Source organism: Triturus cristatus, chromosome 8 (genome assembly GCF_964204655.1).
Source record: "Triturus cristatus chromosome 8, aTriCri1.1, whole genome shotgun sequence".
Lineage (NCBI taxonomy): Eukaryota > Metazoa > Chordata > Amphibia > Caudata > Salamandridae > Triturus > Triturus cristatus.
This window is the reverse complement of record NC_140591.1, coordinates 1,506,854,397-1,506,871,476: the sequence shown is the minus strand read 5'-3', so window position 1 is coordinate 1,506,871,476 and position 17,080 is coordinate 1,506,854,397. Positions and strand designations below refer to the sequence as shown.

Here is a 17,080-nt window from a genome sequence, read left to right as displayed (position 1 = left end):
ATTTTCACCCTCTTCATGGTCTTTTTCTAAGTAATGGCCCTCGCTTTCTAATCTTTCTTTCGCATAAGACCTGAGGGGGTTTTAAAGTTCCTCCTTTTTAGCTGTAACCCTATAGCTACTGCCCTGTGTTTTGCACAAAACCCTCAGATCTCTGATCCTCAGGGCTAGGATGACTGACAAGTTGAGATCCTTACCAGCTTCCAGTATGCCTAACTTTTTACTTGGAAGTTGGGACCTTTAAAACATTTTGAAAAACCTTTAAACCTTGCCTAACACACCTAAGCTTTTTAAATGTACTTATTAGACTTGTGGTCTACAGAGGGCCTTAGAATTCCCAATATTACACATTTTGAAACATTTCTGGAAACATTTTTAGAGTCTAAAGTCAATTTAGTGCTTTTCTCGTGGAAAAATCACTTATGAACAAGTGGAACTGTGAAATGCAAGTTCAGGATCCCGTTACTGTAACACCAATGTAGACAGGTGGAATATTATGTGGTGATATTGGTTAGGTTTTACCCTGCAATACTATCACAAACCCCAAAGATGATCTTTGGATTCACACTAATAAATCTTTTACTCATTCCTAGTAGTATGGCAAAGAGCAGACAGGCTTTATTAGAGGAACATTTGTTAAGCACTTTAGAATACCAACATGGACGATAAGTAATTGACACAATTCGAAAGACATATGACACCAATTTTGAAAAATTAAATACATTTTTATCTTCATTTAGACACCAAATGAATTTGATCAGATATATATATATATAACCATAGTTGAGAATTTTAGAAGCAATATAAAATAAGTGCAAAATAAAACAGTGAAAATATACTATTTCTGTCAAAGGTAAAAAATATTAGTGGCAATCAGTCACTTGCAAGTTCAGCAAGGAGCTTCTTCGACATCCAGAGGTCCAATAGAACACGGGAGCAGACATTTTGTGGAGGGCAAGACTACAATTCCCACAATGTACTGAACCACCTCCTTTGGAGTGATTCCTTTGGAGGGCCCGATGGCCAGCGATTCTTTAGATTCTGAACATTGATTTACCTGCAGTGTGCAGGGGACTAGTGCTACTGGTCCTAGGTAGTCTGACATTGCTCCTGGCTCTAACAGGGGTCCCTCTATCTGCAGGAGCTTATCTTTAGCCAAAGACAAGCCTCGATAGAGAAGTTCCAAAAGTAATACCATAGCTACAGAGTCTCCCTCTGTTGGTTTGTGCATAATCCTGCAGTTGTCTTCTCAAGTCTCCTCTTTGATGCAAGGTGGCTAGGAACTGAGGTTCTGGTCTCAAGGGTATCCCTTAAGTCTTAGATTTAGGGGAGTTAAGGGAGAGGGAGCAAGTAGTCAATGGGCTGCTAGTCTCTGCAGCTAATCTGCCCTTTCGGTGACACTATCTGGGGATGTAGGTCACTTTTTCTATCTATAGCCCACTGTTTCTAAAAACGTTTAAAAATTGCCAAAGTCTTTCTTAGTAGTACAAAGCAGGTAGCCCACCCTAAAGGTGTAGCTAGCCTTCTGGGGTGTAGACCTCCTGCATTGTTGATGTCCCACCTGTCCTGGAGCAAACATGCCTGGGGCAGTTTACTTCTCTGGGAGACAGCCTGGATGCATATCAGAGGCAGTGCAGCCTTTTAAGCTCACCTCCTTGATGTGTAACTTCACTAGCCTGCCTGGGAGGAAGGAGGTGTGACATATTTCCTGCCCATGCTTCTCTTCCTGACTCCTGGGAGGGTTCACACTGCCTAGCAGGAGGTCAGAATCCTGTCTTGGGGACAGCAAGCACGGGCTGCCAGCCAGACTGTAGGAATGCTGAGGCTAACAGGTAGGCCACCTCTAAGGTAGCCACCTGGGTGCATGCCACATCACTCCAGGCATTAGATTTGTGTCTAGAGTTAGACGGCATGCTTTTTGATACCAAACTCAACATTCTAAGGTGGTACCATATAGAGCTAATGACCCCAGCGCTGCCCGGGCAAACCCATATTAGCCTATGAACCGCCTATCACTTATAGTGTACTTAAATGGCAAAGGCCACTATAGAACCATATAAACTTGCACTTACATGTCTATACCCTTAACATACTGCACCCTGCCTCATGGACTCAGTAGGACTTCCTTAGGGGTGACTGACAAATATTAAATGCAGTGCATTTACTTTGCTGTAACATGGCGAAGGCAAAGTCTAAATGGAGCAGTTCACACTGTTTCTGCAGCCAGCAATGGCAGGCCTGCTGTCAGTAGTTACCTGGGTCACACTGGGCAAACTGTTCTGCAAGCACTGGGAACCCCTTTCGTACCCATGCCCTGGGTACCACTAATACCATATACCAAGGGCTAATAAGGGGAGTAAAGTCCTCGAGTTGCCAATTCACATTTATCAGTTCTGGAAAAAGAGCACTGACACTGGGGCCAGGTTAGCAGGCTCCAGTGCAATGTCAGAGTCAAAAATCAGCCTCTAGTAGTCAGACAGGGGTCAAAAAGTGGGAGCCACTGCAAAAGGCCTATTTTCTTGCACTCAAGAATATATGGATTGAATAAAGTAAGTAAGTGTTAGTTAAACAATTAATTAAAATCATTACACTTGATTAAAAATGTTACAGACAACTACCATAGGAAAATAATTGGGAGAAATGATCCTGTTTGTGTGCTTCGAAAAATCAAATACTATTTTAACCACGCTTGTCCTACCCTTCTTTTATTGGTGGGATGCTGATGGAGGCTGTCTGAATTCTGATACAAAGAACTGTTAAGAATAATAAAAATCTGTCAGTAAGTTGGGGGTCTGATCCAGTAACTCATGCACTAACCGCGTCTATGCATTTCAGAGTACTTAGTTGCAGAAGCCTTGCTCTTAACAAGAGCCTTATTTCTGTTCCCAGCAATTCACATGTACAAATTATCGACAATAGAAACTCAGCAGCCTGAAAACCTATAGGCTAAGATGATCAGAGCCTTCCTTTAAATTTTCAATACCATAAGTCCTTGAAGGGAATCTTAATTTGGTATTATTCCTTTTTGTGTTAACGTATAGGGAGGATTGAGGAATGGCTCCTTTATGTTATATTTGTATAAGCTTAAAACCATTCATGCCTGTTTTTTGTTCACATTTTACCTGATCTTCATGATATGATATCAGCTAGTCCTGCTTCATTGCTCAATATCCTATTTGGTATGCAGGCAATATTTTCTCAGATCTCCTCAAACTGTAATGTTTTTACAACATTTTCCAGATATATACTCCATGAATTCTTCACCTTCACCAACATTTTCCTTAATATTCCCTTCAAAATTAATGCTAAGGATGCTCTCATCTTCGCACAATATGGCACATATGCTGCCTGCAAAATGTGAAGTTGCCTCCACAAATTAAACTTCAGACTCATCTGTGCCAGTGGTGTGCATTCTAGCAGGGGTAACAACAATATGTGTCTTCACACTGTGCAAAGTCAAGCCAGCCTCCCAATTTCCCATGTAAATCTGCCACACCATATGTCAAAATGGTAGAACATGTATCTGCTATTACCTATAGCACTGGAGAAAGGATCGGACCTGATACTTTGTTGGACCAGTAAGCAAAAGTGGAATTCAAAGAAAGATGTAGATAAAAGACACCCCTTTCTTCAAGATAAAGCCATAGATATTAGTAAATATTTACTTGCTCAATGAAATCTTTTTCCAGCTGTTATTTGCCTTTTTAAGTAGCTTTCCACCAAAGATTACAATATGATTTTTTATTGATTATTTTGTATTTCGCCTTAAGATATAGTTTGTGGATTGGCACAATTAGTAAGAATGCGCTTTAATGTGGAGGTAAAGGGCTGTCACTGTTCATCTTAATTTTATAGCTCATTGTCCCAAAGACATTTGCTGTAGATGCATTTTTAGGTAAATCTACGCAATCAGAACCCAGAACAAATTCCACATTGCTTTGAATATTCATGTGCACCGAGCCTATTTTTTATACATGCATCATTCTGTCAGGTAGTGCTCAGAATCTCAATATTCCAGACCTAAAAAGAATGTAAACTTCCTTTCTAACTCTATTTAAAGTTGTCTGATGATCAACCCCATGTATAGAAGGTAACAAAACTCACCAAGGCTGCAGCAAAGCGCCATAAAAACGAGGACAACAAATAGTTTCATGGTGAGAGAGATGGTTGATCCTGTTGCTGCAATACTCAGCTCAATCTCAAAGTGATAGTGTACTAGCAGAGCTTCAATAATTATAAAAATTGGCTTCTCACGCTCCTACCAGAGTCACATGACAGATCAGTGTGCTTCATCAACAGTGCTTCGTATTGTTTGTTTGGAAGCACACCAGCAATGCTAACAACACACACTCCTTCAGACTACTTTTATATGGATAATGGATTACTGTTCCAGACAGGCTTCTAAGTCCTGAGTGATAGAAATAACTATTTTTTCTTCAAATTGTGATAAATGGCCATGCTCCCACACCCAAACCCCACTCCCACATTCATAAATTACAAATATTATCATTCTGCTTTACATCTCCTCTGGGGAATCTGTTGATTTTTCACAGTGCAGCATGTCGGTTAGTGTGGATCATGTTTCTATGTGGATGACACTGACAAAATATCGACTAGTAAAACATCGACCTACAAAAATATCGCGACAAAAATAGCGACTGCCTATACTTAAAAAGGTAAGCACAAAAATATTATTTTCAATATTACAGCTGATTTAAATATAGATTTTTAAATATATACAAATGAAAATATTAAAATAAAAATATATTAAATGCCAACATGAATTTAATAAAAATAATATTATTATAAAATATTACAAATATAACAAATAAAATTATTGTCAAAAAGTTAAACACACACATATATACATATATATTAACACATATAAATGTAAAAAGTATAATCAAACTAATATTTTTAAATTATATTATAAGTCCACAAATGGTGGGAGGCTAAATCATTGCAAAGATATCTAGATGTTGGGAGAATACCTCGTGGATTAAGGATCCTAACTGCCCCGAGCTATGAAAATCCCGACAGGGAGATGATAAAGGAATGGGCTGAGACAAATCTAGATACGTCCAGAAGATTGGTAATAATCCTGGTAAAAAATGCAGAAAAGGATTGCCTTAAACTGCAAGAACAAATAGAAAGAGTGAATCAGAATTTGGCCAACATGGATAATACTGAAGAAATTAACAAACTGAAAGATGAAATGAATGAAAGGCTAAAGAGAGAGGAAGACAAGATAAGGGAGAGAAAAGCCTACAAGTTTCACCGTGATCGCGTGGATTACGAGACTGGGCGTATTTTTCCATTCGCCAAAAAATACGATGCGTTAAAAGTATCAAAATACGGCAATCCAACTACAGATCAAGCCGGGGCCAGTAAATCAGGTCCGGGTCTTTCTTCCAACTCAGAATGGAGCTCTGCAGCAGAGAGTGAACCAGAAGTGGGTGATTCCAGAGCTCTTAACAAACAAATACCTACGAGAATAGATTTAGTTGAAGAGGTGGATTTTTTGGTACACGAGAGGCACAATACTTTGCAACCAAGGACTCAACAGAACAAACAACAACAAAAACCAGATCTACCAAATGCCGGGAGAGGCAAAAAGCCAAATCAAGACGATACAAGGAAACCACAACAACGCCCATCCTGACGCAATTGGAGACGATAATGGCAAAATCCAACCAGAGTAGTCAAACAGTGATTAATCTAACTGATATTGATTTAAACAAAGCAGAGGAGCAACTGTTATCTTTGGGGCTATCATATTGCCCTATCAGTTCATTTGACTACCCTAGTACTAGGTTGGACGTCTTCAAAAGCATAAGAAAGTTGAAACTAAGGAAATATCATCTACAGAATAAAAATAAGGACAAAGAAAATACAAAATCTATAAATCCCATAAGTCCTTTAGATACGTAACAAGCTTTATTGGATGATCTATGGGAACTAGCCAGAGAAAACTCTACTCAGGAACCCATCACGGAACTTGATATGAAATTAGCCAGACCCACCACTTCCTTTAAACCACCATCTAAATTCAACCCCATTACCATAAGGGATTCGTTGGACATTTTTCAAGATCAGCTGATAAAAGGAATACAAAAACTCAACCATACAGTGCAAAAAAACAAAAGACACAAAACTAACCGAATGGAATTGCAATACCATCAATTGATTAAAAAATTAAAAAACAATCCAGATGTTATCATCCGAAACGCGGATAAAGGAGGAAATTTAGTTCTATGGGGCAAGCAAGATTACACACAAGAAGCCATGACCCAACTGTCTGATGTGGCCTGCTACCGCAGAAGTGATCAGAAGGAACTAAAAGCTACATATGGGGCATACAACATGAAACTGGCAACCTGGAGAAACGTTGGACTAATTACAACGGATGAATTTAAATTCCTCAAAAATGACAAACCAGTGACTCCCATTCTCTATTTCATACCAAAAATCCATAAATATGCACACAAACCTCCAGGTAGGCCTATAATCTCGGCACGAAATAGTCTTCTTGAAAAAACTTCCCAATATGTAGACTATTTTCTCCAGGAAATAGTACAATGCTTGCCATCATACGTCAGAGACACAAGTGACTTCCTCCACAAAATAAAACACATCAATTGGCAACAAGATTTTTTGCTAATCACGTTGGATGTTATATCTTTATATACTTCGATCAATCATCAAGATGGCATGAGAGCTCTTCAATAATATTTGGGAAAAAGAACACTGGAGCTATTTGAACATAACAAAATGCTGCTCCATATGGTTGAGTTTTGTTTGCATCCCAATATCTTTTTGTTTCAGAAGACGCTGTATAAACAACAACGCGGAGTAGCTATGGGAGCCAGCTTCTGCCCCAGCTATGCTTGCTTGCACATGGGCTGGTGGGAGGACCTGGTACTCTTGAAACAACACACCGCAGTTTTTCAAACTAATGTTAAATGTTGGCTACGCTACATGGATGATTAGTTTTTAATTTGGCAAGGTAATGAGCAGGAAGCTGAACATTTTATTACAGAATTGAGCATGAATGATCTGAATCTGCATTTAACATCCAATATTAGTTCCACTTCCATTCATTTTTTCGATGTAGAAATGTATGTCCAGGCAGACAAATTGGAAACCAAGTTGCACAGAAAACCTACGACAGGCAACTCAATTTTGCCCCTATGGGGAAATGCTGCGTTTAAAAGAAGGATTTGCAGTCTAGAAGATGAACTAATAGAGGCACAACAGACTTGTGCTAGCAGATTTAGAGCCAGAGGATATTCTCACAAAGTCATTGACCAGGCTATCATTAAAAGTATGGAGCAAAACAGGGAAGATCTGATAGGAGGGGTTAATAGAAAGAAAGAACAAGCCTCAAAATCTCCCGTTTTCAGATTTATCCTCAGATACAGCAAACAGGATAAACAACTAAAAAAGATTATCAGAAAAAATTGGCCATTAATTCTAGACGACCCTGTAATTGGTCATACTTTACCCAAACAGGCATCTATAACGTACACAAGAGCTACCTCAATGAGGGACGTCCTGGTCAAAAATGATCCCTACACACAACCAAAGAATACCTGGCTATCACAAAGGAAAGGATTTATCCGATGTAAAACATGCAAGGCATGTCAACACGGAGTGAATAAATCATCCTATACTACTCCCTTCTGCTCAGAGGAAAGAACTACAGAGAAAGCTCTGACCTGCAAATCTGATTTTGAGGTATACGTGTTGGAATGTCCCTGTTCCCTCAAATATGTGGGAAGTACAATTCTACAGGGACACAAACGTATACTACAACATAACAGAGCAATTAAAAATAAAGACACAACTTATCCAGTGGCGAGACATTTTTCAGAGAAGCATAATGCAGACCCTAAGGAATTGAAATATTTTTTAATTGACGCCATCCCTCCATACAAAAGAGGAGGTGATAGGGAAAAAGCACTCAGAAGGTTGGAAACCAGATACATTTTAGATCTAGACAGTAAACAACCTGGAGGCTTAAACATCACAGAGGAACTTTACACGTGCCTATAAAATCAAGGTGTTAGCTATTTTACCAAACTCGAATACCCAGAAATATTAATATTAATTTAAATTAAGGGTGAAATATTGGGTAATTGAACTGTCAGCCAACAATACAAATCTGCTGCAGAACTAGTCCTCTCCCCTTCTTTTTCAGATAAATATTTAATGTATGTATTACACACATTATTTTATACACACTTTTTTACACATTTTTTACACATTTTATAAACACTTTTATGGTAATTTTAGCAGGGTATTTATATATACGGGTATTTAAAATATTTTAGCAGGGGTTTTCAAATAAACAAATAATATTTGGCGGAAAAATAAATGTAAATATATATGTTTGGAAGTTTTACATCAAAGCATTGACCACTGACATGTACAAGAAATCATGTATGTGGTGCTGTATTACAAGATATTTAAATCTGGATGCTATAATGAACACTTCTAACATATGTCAACCGCCATGTATGAACGTTTTAGGTAGTTATACCATTATTATTGAAACGCCATCATGACAAATGATATTCTATATATTTTACACATTTGTAACAACAGCCAAAGCACTTTGTCTATGTTTATGCTGAAATATGCAGTGAGCACTTGTCACTTTAATGGCTAACAACACAAAAGTAAGCAAAAAAACAGGTGAAAAAAATTAAGCAAATGTGAAAAGAGAGAAAAAAATGGTGGTGTATAAAACAGGCTGCACCTGGTATATGCGCATCATGTGATCAAGGCACTTCCTGGTGCCGAAAGGCGTAATGCTGCCAAACGTTGTGATGGACAAATGTAAATAAAGCAAATCTGCACCTTATTTGTGGTCCGTGCTCCATGCGAGAATCTGGAAGGCAGTTGGAGTTATTTGGATATATATATATATTCAAAACAAACAGATCTGAGATAATCACAAATTCATTTTTTAAGCAAAAAAAAATTATATATAAGTCTTCTTATTCATTCATCTTCTGATATTTATTCTTATTTTCTTTGTAGAAATTTACATATAGGTATCACAGTAATGCCTTCTTTTTTTCTTTGTAGTCAGATTTACATATAGGTATCACAGTAATGCCAACACGTGTTTCGCGCACACTGCGCTTCTTCAGGGCTGTCAAACAAACAAAATAGATGTATTTTAAAATCAAAAGAGAAAAACAACTTCCTATAAACCACATTTCTAATGTATTATTATACAAATTAACACTAATTATAAAACAGAACATGTATCATCCTATTCACCACAAAAGATAACATTCGTAACCTTCGTATATAGAGATTATCTTTGTAAGTTCAAAACATTCTTTTGTATTTTAACTAATTAATCAATCAGACCTTTGCCCACATAAGGATCAGGGTTGCTTTTTAAAAGTACAAGAACCTTGGTTGGTATAACCGTTCTATAGATCCACATTATTAAATTATAATAAAAATTATACTCATACTTCCAGTTCTTATAATCGCTGGAGCATATCTTTACCTCAATTTGGTAGCTAGTCTCACTTCTTGCCTTGTATTTTGAAAACAAGTTCTCCATGCATTTGTTGAAACTCCATTCTCTAGATATAGGTTCCTAAAACAACATATGTTATTTTTACCTAGTTGCTTCAATTTATTTCTAAAGAGTCACTATTTATATTAAAAATAAATTCTCACCTTGATAATTCATGTGTGATTATTTCACAACGCTAGATAGATCTTCAAAATAAATATTTGTTCATGGTCAGTACTCAATCTATTGTTCCTTGATACCATCTGAAATAGTCCAAAACCAGACAACAAAAGTCCTTAATATATTTTAATATGCTACTCCGTCAAATTAACAATCTAGTGTGCTAAAAAAAAATGTTTTTATTTTATTAGTTTAGCATCATATCAGGATCGAACCCTGAAAGCTTGTTCATTACTAGTTTTATAGTTTAATACACTGAGCTATCCTCCTCTTTAAACAAATACCGTTTCTGGTAACCATCAGTTTAGTTTGTCAAGATAGTAATTTATTCACAAAACCTGCTAATATATTATGCCCCTAAATTAAGTGAGGTTGCTAAAACAGAACCTGCAACAAAGTAACCAGCAGTCTTGTAAAGAGTTCTAACAGGATTAGAGTCCACATACTATAAAACTCATTTTACCGCTCAGCATTACAGGGTCCATCTGACCCTTTCTTCTACATGAACCGCAAGTAACACATCGATGTCAGCTGCCACTATATATACTCCACCCCAAACAATCAATTAGCATTAATTGACAGGAAAATTATTTGAATGTTAACTGCCACGAAATACTCCGTTATCTACACGGTATGATTTAAATTATTGTTGTCAAAATTATTCCTCAGCCATCATATTGATTAAATTTAGTTTTAAGCAAAATTAGAAATTATAATTTGTAGTTTAAAATGAGTATTGAGTTTAGCACCAATGCTAAAATTTAAACAGAAAGATTCCTTGGTTTACATTTTTCTCACCACAGGCTCAAACCCCCGAAATTAGCTCAGGGATAGTTTCATGTTCTACTACAGTGAGCTATCTTACTTCTCAAATCAGTCTGGATTTCCAGTGAATATCTATTTCTAAATTTTTTTTAAGTCTTTAGTTGACTAAAATATAGTAAGTTAAACTTAGATGATAATGGTAATCAAGGATTTTCAACTAAAGCATATAAAGCAAAAGAGTTAATTTCAAAACATCCTAATTACAAGACGAACCCTGTGTAGCTTTTAAATATCTTTATAGAGAATCGAACCCCGGGTAGCTTCCATTATAACTTATTCATTCTAAGTGTGTTGTATTATCGTCAGCTACATACTGAATGCTGCATTTCATAATAGTATGCGTACGCAGTGTGTGCGAAACACGTGTTGGCATTACTGTGATACCTATATGTAAATCTGACTACAAAGAAAAAAAGAAGGCATTACTGTGATACCTATATGTACATTTCTACAAAGAAAATAAGAATAAATATCAGAAGATGAATGAATAAGAAGACTTATATATAATTTTGTTTGCTTAAAATATGAATTTGTGATTATCTCAGATCTGTTTGTGTTGAATATAAGAATAGCACTGGTGGGGACCAGTGTCTGAGATTGCTGGCGCCGGGCAATTTACCTGTAACCCAATTTGTATTAGAATTACCTACTGGCGGTCGCCAGTAGGTAGTTATAGTTAGGACCGTGTTTCCATAGGAAATCTCAAAATTCTATTTTGAATAACTTTGGCGCCGGTAGACAAATCCTCGCGAAATTTTCAAAACTAATGGGGCGCTCCGCTCAGCTCCTACCCTGAAAGTTTCGGGGTGATTCGTCAAGCGGGGGCCGAGAAAAAAGGGGGGTCCCAAAACGCGTTTTCCCCATGCATTTTTCCATAGGGACTTTAGTCGCAGCTACAGCCCGAACGGCTGAACAGAATTACTTGAAATTTGGCAGAGAGGTAGCCATAAGGTCCATGAAGTGCCTTTTGCAGGTTTGGTGTAAATCTGTTCAGTATTTCCTGAGAAATTAGCATTTAAATCAATATATATATCTGTACGCGCGCAGCGTGCGCGCACTGAGCAAGTCCTGTGCGCGCACCCTGCCGTGCGCGAGCGCACTTTTGATTGGTTGTTAGATGTCAGTAAACATTCGAATCGGTGGAAATCAGGAATCGGCGGCCGCCATTTTGTCTCTCGCATAAAGAGGGGGTGATAAACAAAGGGGGAGAACGTGAAAAGGGGGCAGAGTGGGGAGATATTGACCCACTAGGCATTGTAAGGGGGTCACAGTAGGACATTGTAGGGCAAAAAAAAAGATTTATATTTTGAAAAAAAATATCGCCGAGTGCGCGCACCCAGCGCGCACCCGAAAAATTAAAAAAAAAAAAAATTAGCAATTAAGTGAAAAGATATAAGGTGGCTCTAAAAAGAGCCCTTGTGTTTATTGTGTGGTTTTTGGTACCTACAAGTAAGTATCGATGCAGAGTCTAAAGTTCAAGAGGAAGACTCTGTTGCCTTCATCAGTGAAGTGTACACCGTCTCCTCTATAAATGTCTTGCATGTTGTAACGCAAGTTGTTGTGGTATATAGAACCCATACCATAGTCTCTGAGGAAAGCAGAAATAGATTTGTTGATGTGCTTCCTTGCTTTGTCAATCTGCGGACAAAATTGGTTGGACCAGTTCCACTTTTGCCTTTGGCATATGTTAGAATATACAAAGGCAGTTTGTGGAAAAAGCGACATCAATTGCACAAAGGTGTCCTTAATAAGCATTTCCAGACCTACCCCAGTTAAAGTGCCTAGGTCATTACCACCACAGTGCACAATAATAAGGTTAGGCTGTGGAAGATGTAGAAAGGTTTTCACCAAAGGCATTAATTGGTGCCACTTTAACCCTCTCTGACCAATCCATTTAATGTCTACATTTGGCAAAGCAAGGTATCTCACCATACCTCTTTTTTCTGCAAATTTTTCACTCCAGAAGACATAGCTGTGACCTCCAATCCACACTGTGAACATCTTTCAAGGAGAACAGGATGCACTCAGGAGGTGTCTTTCAGTAGAAAGGCAATATGAAATGAAAGACAGTTGAAAAATGCGGGCACACATACTTTTTTTTATAAAAAGAACTCATTGGTTGTTTCAAACCATTCTACACTAAAAACTAGGCTGTATGTTTAAATTTTAAAAAGCATGTTTTGTATTGGTTCAGAAAAATGTGTGAGCAAAGAACATTAGTTTGGATTTGCTGTTAGGTTTGAAAAGTCAAGCACTCTTGCTCTTTGGAAATGAAACATTGTCTGCTGAACTTCTGACCTCTCTGCTCACACCTGTGTTCCATGACCTGTTGCTATGGTTCAGGCATAAGTCAAGTTGGGGGAAGGGTACATTTGGAAAGGGGTTGAAGTTTTCAACCAATAGAAATGTGTGATTTCATTTGAAAAAAAGTGGGAAGCACTGAGATTGGAAATTAACATGTATATGTGTGAAAAAAGAGAGGGAAACATTGCCATTTACTGGTTCTGCAGAGAGGAGAGAGGTGTAGAGCTCTGATATTCTGACTCTGATAGTCTGCTGTTTGAGTGGCACATTTCTTAAACAACTAACTAATTTTAAAGGTGTGTTATGAGTTTGAGAGGGAAAGTATGTGGTGATTTTTGAGATAAATATTAGAATTGTGAATCTTCTTCAAAAGTTATGTTTTATATTTTGAGGTTTGGGAGATATTTAACTGTCTTGAACTTGTAAGATATTAAGGACTATGTTTTCACCATAAGTTAATGTGTACTGGTAACAATGAGGAATACTGTTTTGTGCCTACCATCAAACCATTAGTCTGTGTGCAGAGAAGAATTATTGACAGAGATTTAATTTGCGTTGCTGTTGAAAAGTAAGACTTGCAGTTGAAAGAAAAGGACAGCTTGTTTTAAATTGTGATGGTTAGGATTTAGCAGAAATCACTTTGAAGGAAAAGAGAGGAAAATGGCAGCACATTTGAAAAAAGCATTAGTTCTGTAAGGATTGCAGACCCAGGAAAGGGGCAGCCTGTGCTTTGTGCCTACCAACACAGCATGAGTCTGTGTGCATATAGGAATTGTGGCCAGAGATGTATTTTGTGTTGCAGTTGTTTTGTAAAACATGCACTTGCAGGAAAGGGACAGCTTGTTTTCTTCAAATGTGGTGGTTAGCACTCAGCAGAAATCACTAAAACGCAAATGAGAGGCAAAAGCTAAAACATTTGAAACCAACAGGGTAGATTTCCCTTTCAAAATAGCAAAGGCACATGTAGATGCCATATGTTCAAAACTGAAAATAACCCTTAGCACACAGGCACTGTTACATATATCTCTGCAGTCTTCATGCAGTTCTGGAAGTCTCTTTGATCATCTGTCTTGCACCAGACAATACACAGTCTTCAGAAACACACTCTTGGCACACACGCAGCAGCTTCTCCAACACTCTCATGTGTAGTACTCAGCTCTGTGTGCTGTTTCAGATAGCACTGTGTAATGCAAACACATTCAACGTCACCAAGGCCTCATTTAAATTGATCTAGTCTAATCACTCACCCTGTAACACATGGTCATGGTCTTAAGGAGCTGTTAGGACATGTGCTGTTTTCTGCTTCTGTAAATGATAAGGGAAATGTGTCAGGCAGTAACAGTAATTTGGTACTATTCAGGGACACTGTTTTGTTCCAAAAAACAGAGCATGAGTCTGTGTGCGCACAGGAATTGTGGGCAGAGATTTAATTTGTGAAGATGTTGTTCAGTAAGAAATGCAGTCCCAGGAAAGGGGCAGCCTGTGTTATGTGCCTAAAATGATGGCATGACTCTGTGTGCACACAGGAATTGTGGGCAGAGATTTAATTTATGAAGTTGTTGTTCAGTAAGAAATGCAGTCCCAGGAAAGGGGCAGCCTGTGTTATGTGCCTAAAATGATGGCATGAGTCTGTGTGCGCACAGGAATTGTGGGCAGAGATTTAATTTGTGAAGATGTTGTTCAGTAAGAATTGCAGTCCCAGGAAAGGGGCAGCCTGTTGTGTTTACACAAATTATCCCTTAGCACACATGCACTGTTACATACATCCCTGCAGTCTTCATGCAGTTCTGGAAGTCTCTTTGCTCATCTGTCTTGCACCAGACAATACACAGTCTTCAGAAACACACTCTTGGCACACACGCAGCAGCTTCTCCAACACTCTCATGTGTAGTACTCAGCTCTGTGTGCTGTTTCAGATAGCACTGTGTAATGCAAACACATTCAACGTCACCAAGGTCTCATTTAAATTGATCTAGTCTAATCACTCACCCTGTAACACATGGTCATGGTCTTAAGGAGCTGTTAGGACATGTGCTGTTTTCTGCTTCTGTAAATAATAAGGGAAATGTGTCAGGCTGTAACAGTAATTTGGTACTATTCAGGGACACTGTTTTGTTCCAAAAAACATAGCATGAGTCTGTGTGTGCACAGGAATTGTGGGCAGAGATTTAATTTGTGAAGATGTTGTTCAGTAAGAAATGCAGTCCCAGGAAAGGGTCAGCCTGTTGTGTTTACACAAATTATCCCTTAGCACACATGCACTGTTACATACATCCCTGCAGTCTTCATGCAGTTCTGGAAGTCTCTTTGCTCATCTGTCTTGCACCAGACAATACACAGTCTTCAGAAACACATTCTTGGCACACACGCAGCAGCTTCTCCAACACTCTCATGTGTAGTACTCAGCTCTGTGTGCTGTTTCAGATAGCACTGTGTAATGCAAACACATTCAACGTCACCAAGGCCTCATTTAAATTGATCTAGTCTAATCACTCACCCTGTAACACATGGTCATGGTCTTAAGGAGCTGTTAGGACATGTGCTGTTTTCTCCTTCTGTAAATGATAAGGGAAATGTGTCAGGCTGTAACAGTAATTTGGGACTATTCAGGGACACTGTTTTGTTCAAAAAAACATAGCATGAGTCTGTGTGTGCACAGGAATTGTGGGCAGAGATTTAATTTGTGAAGATGTTGTTCAGTAAGATATGCAGTCCCAGGAAACGGTCAGCCTGTTGTGTTTACACAAATTATCCCTTAGCACACATGCAGATTCCTGCTTCTGAGTATCGGACTACAAGATTATATGCAGAAGATCCAAGATTTCGTCAAAGTATTCCTTATTTGTTCCATCTTTTATTTGAAAGCGACTTGTCTGCATTATCTTATGCAGTAAATCACATTTTAAAAAGTGGAGTACATTTACAAAATGTGTCTGCTAAGGATTTTATGGAGAAAGTGAAGCACTGAGATGATCATTTGGAAACACAACTGATCAATCTGATGGCTTGTCAGCGTGGGACAAATGAATATTGGTACCGACGCCATGGTGAATTAAAATGCATGTTACGGAATTTAGGAACTCCAACATGGTTTCTAACCCTAAGCTGTGCCGAGTACGCTTGGGATGATTTACTGGATTTTCTACGAGAGGCAAATTCAAACATTAAAAACATTGAATACAAGACAGCAGGAGAACTGTGCTCATTGGATCCAGTTAATGTTTGCAGATATTTCAATCATAGATTTGAGGCTATGATGTCCTTCATCTGCAATAAAAAAAATCCACCTCTTGGAGAAGTAGTGGATTTCATTTGGAGAAAAGAGTACCAGGCAAGAGGTGCTCCTCATATTCATATGCTGTTGTGGATCAAGGATGCCCCAAAGTTTGGAACAGATACTGATGAAGCAGTGTTATCTTTCATTGAAGAATATGCAACATGTGCTATACCTAAAAGCACAGAAGAGAAAAATTTAAAAGAGCAAGTTTTACGTTTCCAAAGTCATCGGTGTGGAAAATACTGTCGAAGGAAGTACAAGATCAAAGATAAATTCTACACAAAGTGTCGATTTGGATTTCCTAGACCTGTTCTTTCAAAAGGAAGAGTCAACAGTTTTATGTCAGCTGTGCGACATACTATAACCAGAAAATCTCCCAAAAATACCTACAACCTAAAAAGAAAAGAAGAGTCAAAATTTATAAATGACTTCAACCCAGTCATTTTATCCATGTGGAATGCTAACATGGATATTCAGTATGTGGCAGACAATTCTATTGCTGTTGCTCGGTATGTGACATCTTACATCACTAAATCTGAGAAAACAGAATTGATGGAAATGTGGGAAGAGATTTCTCACAAGAAGACTGTCAGTAAGAAGCTGTACAGTTTCAGTTTAAAGATGTTATCGCATCGAGAAATTGGATCCTACGAATGCTCAGATAGGTTATCATATGCAAGTCTTTACTCGAAATCCAGAAGAATAATTTGGGTAAGCTTAGGCCTTGCAGGAATGAGAAATCGGGTACTGAAATCTGTTGGAGAAATTGAATATTTGGCCGAGAAGGACCCAGAAAGTACAGATATTTTGAAATCAAACATGTTGGACACATATTACCCAAAGAGAAGTCATCATCTTGAGAACATGTGTCTCTATGAAGTGCTGCAGAACTACATTTTTTCACGGAAAGCCACAGAAGACATCAACAATGGAAAATATAAAGTCATTGGTGAGGA

At 38.1% G+C, this 17,080-nt stretch overlaps 1 long non-coding RNA gene across 1 annotated transcript in view; it reads right to left on the bottom strand.

Moving 5' to 3' along the window:
• LOC146806018 (uncharacterized) overlaps positions 1-4,191 on the bottom strand; it is a 325,041-nt gene extending 320,850 nt beyond the window's left edge. The window contains exon 1 of the long non-coding RNA XR_014967543.1: positions 4,102-4,191. This is a non-coding gene — a long non-coding RNA (uncharacterized LOC146806018). The remainder of the gene's footprint in view (positions 1-4,101) is intronic.
• Positions 4,192-17,080: the final 12,889 nt, after the last annotated feature.